The sequence below is a fragment of the Amphiura filiformis genome, chromosome 4, assembly GCF_039555335.1.
Source record: "Amphiura filiformis chromosome 4, Afil_fr2py, whole genome shotgun sequence".
NCBI lineage: Eukaryota > Metazoa > Echinodermata > Ophiuroidea > Amphilepidida > Amphiuridae > Amphiura > Amphiura filiformis.
The window spans coordinates 31,878,358-31,887,044 of NC_092631.1; the positions used below are offsets into that span (position 1 = coordinate 31,878,358).

At 35.2% G+C, this 8,687-nt stretch overlaps 1 long non-coding RNA gene across 1 annotated transcript; it reads right to left on the bottom strand.

Moving 5' to 3' along the window:
• Positions 1-908: 908 nt before the first annotated feature.
• On the bottom strand, positions 909-2,879 carry LOC140149774 (uncharacterized). The gene is made up of 3 exons (XR_011858731.1): positions 2,853-2,879; positions 2,121-2,186; positions 909-1,009 (listed from the first exon to the last, which is right to left on the bottom strand). It is a non-coding gene; the product is annotated as an uncharacterized lncRNA (long non-coding RNA).
• Between the last annotated feature and the right edge of the window lie 5,808 nt (positions 2,880-8,687).

Consider the following 8,687-nt stretch of genomic DNA (forward strand, 5'->3'; position numbering starts at 1 on the left):
CCTTTCCCGAAGTTCAAATTCAAGTTGTTTTGATGTCTTTCGATAGTAGGATTATTAAATTTTAAAAAAAGAACATAATTATAAATTTAATAGCAATACTTTGTGTGCTTATGGAAGGACGTAGGCATGGGTGTGAAGCCTTGATCTACTCTACTAGTATCAGAGCGTCATTTCAAGACAAAACAATTATTGATACAACTTGCGTTTTCACAATAAAATATACGCTGGAGTAATACGGTAGTGACAATATACCAGGCCACCAGGTTCCGCAGTCGCATAGTGATTTATGATAGGATAATTAAAATTCAATTCGAAACTAAACATCTCGAATCTGTAAAATGCGTTGGAAGCAGAATTTATTTTTGCTCATTTTGACACCTCATTTGTAGCAATTGACTAAATATTGACGTAACAGCGTACATTGAAATCAGTTAATTCTATTGATTTGTATTCAGTATTAATGGAAGGAAATCTGTGTAATGATATCTGAGTGTTTTGTATTGTTGTAAGTGCAACTTTCAAATCTGGACCTCACTACATTAAATTGACTGGTGTTTTATTGTTTTCTGGGCTATCGTATCAAATGAGGTGTTAAAATGTGCAGAAATAAATTCTGCTTCCAAAGCATTTTACAGATTTGTAATACAATAGCCCGTTTGTTGAATAATGACCATTATTTAAAGGGGGTAACTACTTTTTTGAGATGTTTATCTTGGAACCCCGAGATATTTTCTCTCAGATGGAATTGCCCGTAAAATACTACAGTCTTTCTTTCACCCTGTATAGAAATACAAACTGAATTGAATTTACTTACAAATCCTGCGATTGTCACTTCTTCTTTAGTACTGAGCGACAACCTATTCAAGGCGAAAATGTTGGTTGACGATATAATTTCGGTCATCTCCTCTACCGTGCATTCAATATCGTTTGTAACGGTCCACCATTGGTCACGATACCACCCATACACAAACCATACGTATCCTGTGCCGACCATACCCTGCTTGTAAGCCTGCAATATTTTAATAAAGGTATCATTAATTATTATTATTACACACACACACACAAAAGAAGCCCAGTGTCAAAGCTTTCGAGCCCTGTAGACGTTCTTTATCAATTACTTGAACGAAAACATTGAGAAGAAAATAGTCACGCACAAAAACAGAATATGAAATCTGGGAACGTTTAACCCAAAAGGGCGGTCACGACGTCACTTTGATTGCTTGCCCAAACAAACTGTTAGTCTGAGATCATTCACAGCATGTTTAGGATATGAGAAATGGATGGTGGCTCTATGGTTATTCACTTACTTCTGATACCATCACCTGTCGAATTATTATTAATTACAAATACATTTTTAATCGTCCTCACTAGTCCTAAAGAGTAACTACTCATTGATTTATGGCCACAACTTGTTATTATCATACCTCAATTGCCTAATTTTGAGTTAACCCTAACCCCGAAGGGCTTTTTGGCGACTGGATGGGACAGAAGGGGAAATAAAGCGAGAAACACGAACAAAGAAGTTGTTGGCTCTGAGTGGGATTCGAACACTCGCATGCCAAGCAGTAGACCGCCGACACCTAGCCACGGGTCTTACGCTGCCCGGGCCAGCGAATTCGTGCCCATATATCACTTAGGGTGATTGCGTCATCGCATCCCGTGGAATGCACGCACGCGCCGTGAAGTAGTTTGTAGTGTTTTGTAGTACTCTGGCTTGTTAGGTGTATAATATTAGTCAAATCTGAATTGAGGTAGAGGAAAAACAGAAAATGTTGTTGAGGGTTGACAGCCGGAATCAACATAATGGAGTAAATGTCATTCCAAAGGCCAGAAGAGAGTGTAGTGAGTACGAAGTGAATATCACTTCAAGCGGAAGGGAAACCCATTGCAATCATTCAATAAAGGAACCTCCCAAACAATCAGGCAAGATATATGTCTGTTTACAATGACATATCTGGAAACCCTTTTTTGTTGACATTACAACATTGCGGGAATTTCCTGACCAATCAGTACATGACATACGCGTAATGGAATTCCAAGGTATGACTAAAATTATATAGGAAAGCAATATATTTATTTCGTTGCAGCAAACGCTAAAGGTAGCTAAAGGTAGTACGTACCTCACACAATATTTTCCTTGCTAGACCTTCAAACATAGACAAAAAGACAATCTTGGCATCGTTTTGCTGAAATTCAAAATAAAAATCGAAATAAAAACACGAGTTACGAGTTGTATGATAATTTAATAGGCCATATGGAGTTATATATATAGAATGTCCATACGTTGTGATGCCATACGTTGTGATGACATACGTAGACCTTAAATGGGACCGTTTTGTCGTACATGTATTCCCGGCAATCTGGTACTATTTTAGGAAGGAAGAGCCATTGAGAAGCTCTCTATTGGTGTGAAGTTATGGCGAGAACTAATAATGAAAACACAGCAGTATACGCCAAAATAAGATTGTTTCTAAAATGTTTTTAGAATAAAGATGTATTTTAATGCTAATATATTGCAAACCTGATTACCTTGTTGAAATAGCCAAGTGGAATGGTTTTGAATGAAATATTTTAATGTCAAAACTGAGCATCCTATATAAAAGAATATATGAATATTAACTGTACATCATTATATAACGATTCCTGATACTCAATCGAAGTACAATTGATCTTGTTTAGAGGGCAGAGTATTTAATTTTAATTTTATATACGCCAAAAAATATTTTGTTGAATTTAGTGAAAATGAGACTGAAACAATGGTGAAAATCTAAGTAAAAATACATATAACTTCGCTTAAGATTACTGTTTCGTTTTTCATCTAACCTTCAATTTTCTGAAATAATACTAATTACCTTAATATTTCCAACGGAAACTCTCGGGTCTTCAACAATAGTCTCTGACGTCACTAGGGTAAAATTTGCAGCCTTTAGTAAAGCTACGAAATATTCAACGGACTGTAAGGTAGGACCAAAAAATAAATAAAATAATGTGATTCAGACTTGCTAATCAAGGATATACTAAATTAATAATTAATATTTTCTAATGAGACATATTTAAAATTCAATAACAAAATGCTACTTACTAGAATAAACAAATCTTGGTTTTGATGAATTGTAGCAATTCGTGTCCAGCCGTATACTTGCATCAAGCCAATTATAGGTGCACCTAACGCATTAAACACTGTAATTGTTCGGTAGAAGTACGGATACCGTTGTCTGTTGGAAAGGCCTGGAGACGAGGCACTAGGTGAAACCTGGTAAATGAAATAGTTGGATGGTTTAATAAATATCGGTTTGTAACGAAATTTAAGAAAATTAATAGAATGTTACAATAGTAACCCAGTTAAGTGACCGAGTCATAACCCCGGAGTCACGATCCATGCACGGTCATGACAGTCATTATTGAGCCCAACTCTCTCCCTCGTGTACGGAATAAAATGACCAAAGTGACCAACAAGCGTTTGCGGAATAATTATGACCAAAGTTGCACAATCGTTAACATAATAAATTATAACCAAAGTGGCTAAAAATCATTGACATGGAATAATTGTAGTGACAGTGGTCAAAATCATATATAAGAAAATGTAAACACAATTATTCACAGTTGGTAGTGTTGATCTGGGCTAGCTAGCTAATATGCTTACAGTCCAATTCCTTCAAAGAAAGCAAATTGCGAACCAGAATTAATTTAAGTAGCCAATGCACTACTACCTGCCAGTGTTGTCGGAGAAGATCTAGAATACGTCAAAGAACGTACTTCATCCAAGAAAGGAATATAAATTCTTCTGTCGACTCGCTGAAGTCTGGTTCATGCATAGATTATCCAAATATGATGATCTATGGTTTTTGATACAACACAGCTGTCAAAATAAGTGGGGACAACTGCATCGCAGTCCTGCTTCCTGAAGATATTGTGTGAAAGGTGGAAATAGCACCAAGTTTGGAGAAGGCAGCGCAAGGAGTTAAGTTTAGAGAAAGCAGCCCAAGGAGATAACGGTTTGGAGAAAGCAATGCCATTTTTGTGTGAGGATTTCATACGCAAGGATATTTATAAACTCAAGTGTACATTGGACTTCGCTGATTTTCGCAGGACAAGTGAATAAGGATATATTACATCAGTCGTCCAGAACATTGCAAGAACTGTGTGATCACCAAGAAAATGAATGCTGGCTAAGTACTAAATAGATAAAGGGTGATTATATTTGATTATTGTGTATGTGCATTTGTTGTCATATATTATACAAATCATAACGTGCTTTCAATTAAAGACTTAGATTTTAACGTTTTTAAAACGTTTTTGTGTTTGCTGGGGATATACAATATTCCATGTATCATGTCTTTGTTATCTAATTTATTCCTATTCAAATTCCAGTAATGTTTAATGAATGTTTGATGACGTAAAATCGGTAATAAAGTTTCATCAGACATTTGAAATAATATATTATTAATTATCGAATATTCGGAGTCTGTAATCCTGTATGGCTCTTAATGCCCGATTTTTGTATGGAAAATTTAGACTTTTTTTTGACTCTACCAAAACAGTCCAGTGACTCCAGAATCGGCCCCAAAATAATTTTGGTGGCTATGTGATGGAAATGTACCACTGGGCCCCCAAATGATTTGGGCCAGACACCATTCCCCCCCTTAATATTTAACATCTGAAGCCTATATTATATCTTACATACTATAATTGAAGACTGAATTAAATAAAGACTAGTTTGAGTATGACGTCCTGTCAACCAGGACAAAAATGCCGTACTGCGCAGGTTAGCAACCAATCACGCCACGCCATTGCCCTGACGTCAGATGCAAAATAGCCTTTTTAATTCGGTCTTCAATTATAATGGGTCTCATTTTAGTAAAGAGTAGGTATAGATGATCAGTTTTTGAAACCTCACGGGACACATGCCCGTACAAACGTGTTTCAGACCCCACCCCACAATTGATTTGCATTTGCACACACACACCCCTACCGAATGATTATACACAAAGTATACACACTAATGAAAGACTCCTATTACTATTACTGCATCTACCTATCATGATGTTTTAAATATTTACTTTAGAATACACAATATGGCATCTTGAGTATGCGCTTGAGTGATGATTTACCGTTATCAGATTCCAATGGTGTGCAATTTCTGCAACATTTTCAGCAGTAGAGGAGCATGCTGGTCCAATAATCAATAACTTCTGAGGCTTGCTGAAGAGATGATCAATAAATGCTTGGCCACCTAGAGCAGAATTACACTGTAAATTACAATACGGCAAATTTAAACAAACTTTTGCACTTTGTAATGTTACCGATTTAAAAAAGGAAGAAGTGTTAAATAACGTAAAATGTTGATATTCTTGACTTCAAATTTGATTTCAGTTACATTTTATGCAGATTAAAAGTAATCTTTAAATTCTAAGAAATTAGAATGGGAAATGCGACCAAGTGAGTTTGAATTCATTACGCCGTTTCATTTTCACTTGATTTGACCTGTTATCATAACTAATTAAACATTTTGAGGTCTTTTCTGCTGCTATCAAGACACATCAAATTTTTCTAAATGGTTTACTGATTTCTTTTAGTATTTTAATTTGAATAGCTCTTTTAAAAGCTTAAAAGCTATTCTATATTCTATATTAAAATATTTTAATAAAAAGCTTAATTATTCAATTATCAAGATAACCTGAGCATTAATTCGAAAGTCCGGCTTTTATGATGGGCTTAAATGCACTGGACAATGAAAAGTCATTAAAAATAGATAAAAGTTATTCTATATTGAAGCTTAGTTATCAATTAGTAATATAACCTGTGTATTTATTTGAAAGTCTGGCTTTTATGATGGGATTTAATGCATTGGAAAATGAAAAGACTATAAAATATATAGATAAAAGCTATTAAAAGCTAAATTCTATATTGAAATATCTTAATAAGAAAAGCTTAATTATCAATTAGCAAGATAAATGTGTATTGGAAAATGAAAAAACATTAAAATAGATAAAAGCTATTAAAAGCTTTGCTATATTGAAATATCTTAATAAGAAAAGCTTTTAAGCTTAAAATTATCAATTAGCAAGATAACATGTGTATTTATGTGAAAGTCCGGCTTTTATGATGGGCTTTAATGCATATGTAAATCAAAAGACATTAAAAAGAGGTAATTCAAATGTATTCATATTGTTGTAACAAAAATGCTCAAGATGTTGATGTTATTATTATTATTATCATTATTATTATTATCATTATTATTATTATTATTATTATTATTATTATTATTATTATTATAAATATACATTTCATCTTGTCAAAACCAATTGTGTTTACTGACCTGACAGTTTTAACCATCTTGGGCGATGGCCATCTTCAGAGTGATTTTGTATCCAACTTTTGAACACCAACAGAAGGCGCACCGTCGCCCAGAAGTGGATCGTATACACGACTAAGATAACGGGCCCTTCGTTTCTGTTCATAGTGTTCGGTGCTCTCTTCCTTATCCAGATCCCGGGGGGGGGGGGCACTCCCTATCTGAAATGGCAGGGATGTGCCTCGGCCATGTTAAAAGTAGGGGGCATTCAGGTCAAATGTACAATTACAAAAATATGGGGTCATTCAGTACACAACCTAAATGTATGAAAGTATGAAACTTTGAAAAAAGGATGGTCATTGGGGTAACCAATTGTAAAATGGGAGTCATTGGGTACAGGATTGCCAAAAGAGTATCATTAAGTACACATAAATAAGTGCCAAACTGCGAAAAAACAACTTGGCCACCTTGGAAATTTGAGAAATCTCATTATTTCTGGAGGAGAACACAAATACCACCTAAATTTGGGAATTAAAAAGGGGGGTCATTGGGTAGCAGGAAATAGAACAAAGGGGGTCATTGAGTACATGAATTTTTTTAAAGGGGGTCATTGGGTAATAGGTAGGACCATAACACAAAAAAGGGGGTCATTGGGTACAAGCCGGTTTGAAAAAGCGGGTCTATCCCGAGGCACATGATGCATATCTGTTATGGAAGTGCCCCCCCGGGATCCAGATTGCTTCTCTGATACGGCGGGATCCCGAATTGCATTCTTTCTCAGGGACTTGGTCATCTTTCCAATTTATGACATGATTTTGTTGGACGGCCTGGTTCACAATTGCTGATTTGGATTGTTCACTGATCGATTGTTTTCTTGTTCGGCGAGTAAAGGTTCCTTTACTATGAGCTACTTTATCAGTTTCTTTTTTGTGCTCTTTCAGTCTTGTTTCAAAGCGACACCAGTTTCTACCACTTGCTATCACAATTTGCACAAGGGATTTCATAAATACAATCCGTGGGGTCTCTTTTGTCCTTTTGATGCACCAACATTTTTCTTAATGTGGTGTGGAGACGTACTGCAGTGGCTAATCCATGTTTTCTAAAAATGCGAGTGGCTGTCTCATTTTTTCAACATAAGGTACGATCACGTCAATTGGACAACTACTTTGAGATTTATACTTCAATATGTAAGATGTGCCAATGGAGCAGCCGGGCGGGGAGCCGGGACGGGGGAACCCCATAGGGTTATACACAAAATTGTCAAAATATAGCAAACTTCAAACCTTTGTATCTTAACAAGTACAACTAGCATGGACCCCATATTTGCACATATATCAGCCTGGATTATAGATCTACCTCATAGTAGATCAACTGTAACAAAAGAAGTAACTAACAAATTGCCTAATTAAACACTAATTAAGACAGTTTTCCCTATATGTTACTGTACAAAGTGTGCACGTAATGTTACGACATTTCTAAATGGCCTATCTCTTGCCTGAGTTACCCTGCTTATGCAAAAGTACACATATTTTTATGAAAATTTCGTAAGGAATTCAATTATACTATTAGTTTTAGTGCCAGAAATGGAGGGGAAAAGTTTTGATTGAAAATGTTATAAAAACTTGTTTGAAGGGCCCATGCAATGTCTTATTTATTTATATTTATTTTTTATATTATAGCTTTCAGAAAAGGAAAGTATGGGGGTTCACCATGACAAGAAAGATGCTAATTTTGTTGTTGTCCCACCCTGTATATTTCTTACCCACCCTGTATTATGATGTTATACTTTCTTGATTTGGCATCCTTGTCATATAAGCTTTCCAGGGATATATACTTATAATGGTATAAAATGTATTCATTAAAAGATGTGTTGAAGAGAATCATAATTGGTGATATTTTTCTCATTTTACATTATGTTAAAAACAAGAAGACGAATTCATGACATGCGACCTCCAACGTATTTAGCACTTTATTTACACCGCTGTTCAAGGCATTCAGACAACCCGCGTTTGAGCACAATTTTAATTGTCCTGTACCGCCTTACTATAAAATGCTTTCTCAAAATTTGCACAAAAAGCATAGAATAACCCATAAGCAATTATTTTAGCATATAATTTAGACATTTTGAGCAATCATGGTAATTAAGAATTAATTAAGACATAATTGCGTTTTCCCTGGGCAATTTTCGTGATATTGCTCTGTAAATGCAATGTTTTATTAATGTAGACATATATTGCATTTTAATATTCATGTCTTTTTTTAAACCACAAACAGGACGTCGTTACTATGTTTTTTGTAATACATTTTTTTCAATAAACGGCGTTTTTGCATGAAGGAAGGTGCTTTAATATGTCCCGTTTAAAAGCTCTAAAATGTTTGGGCCGGTAACTTT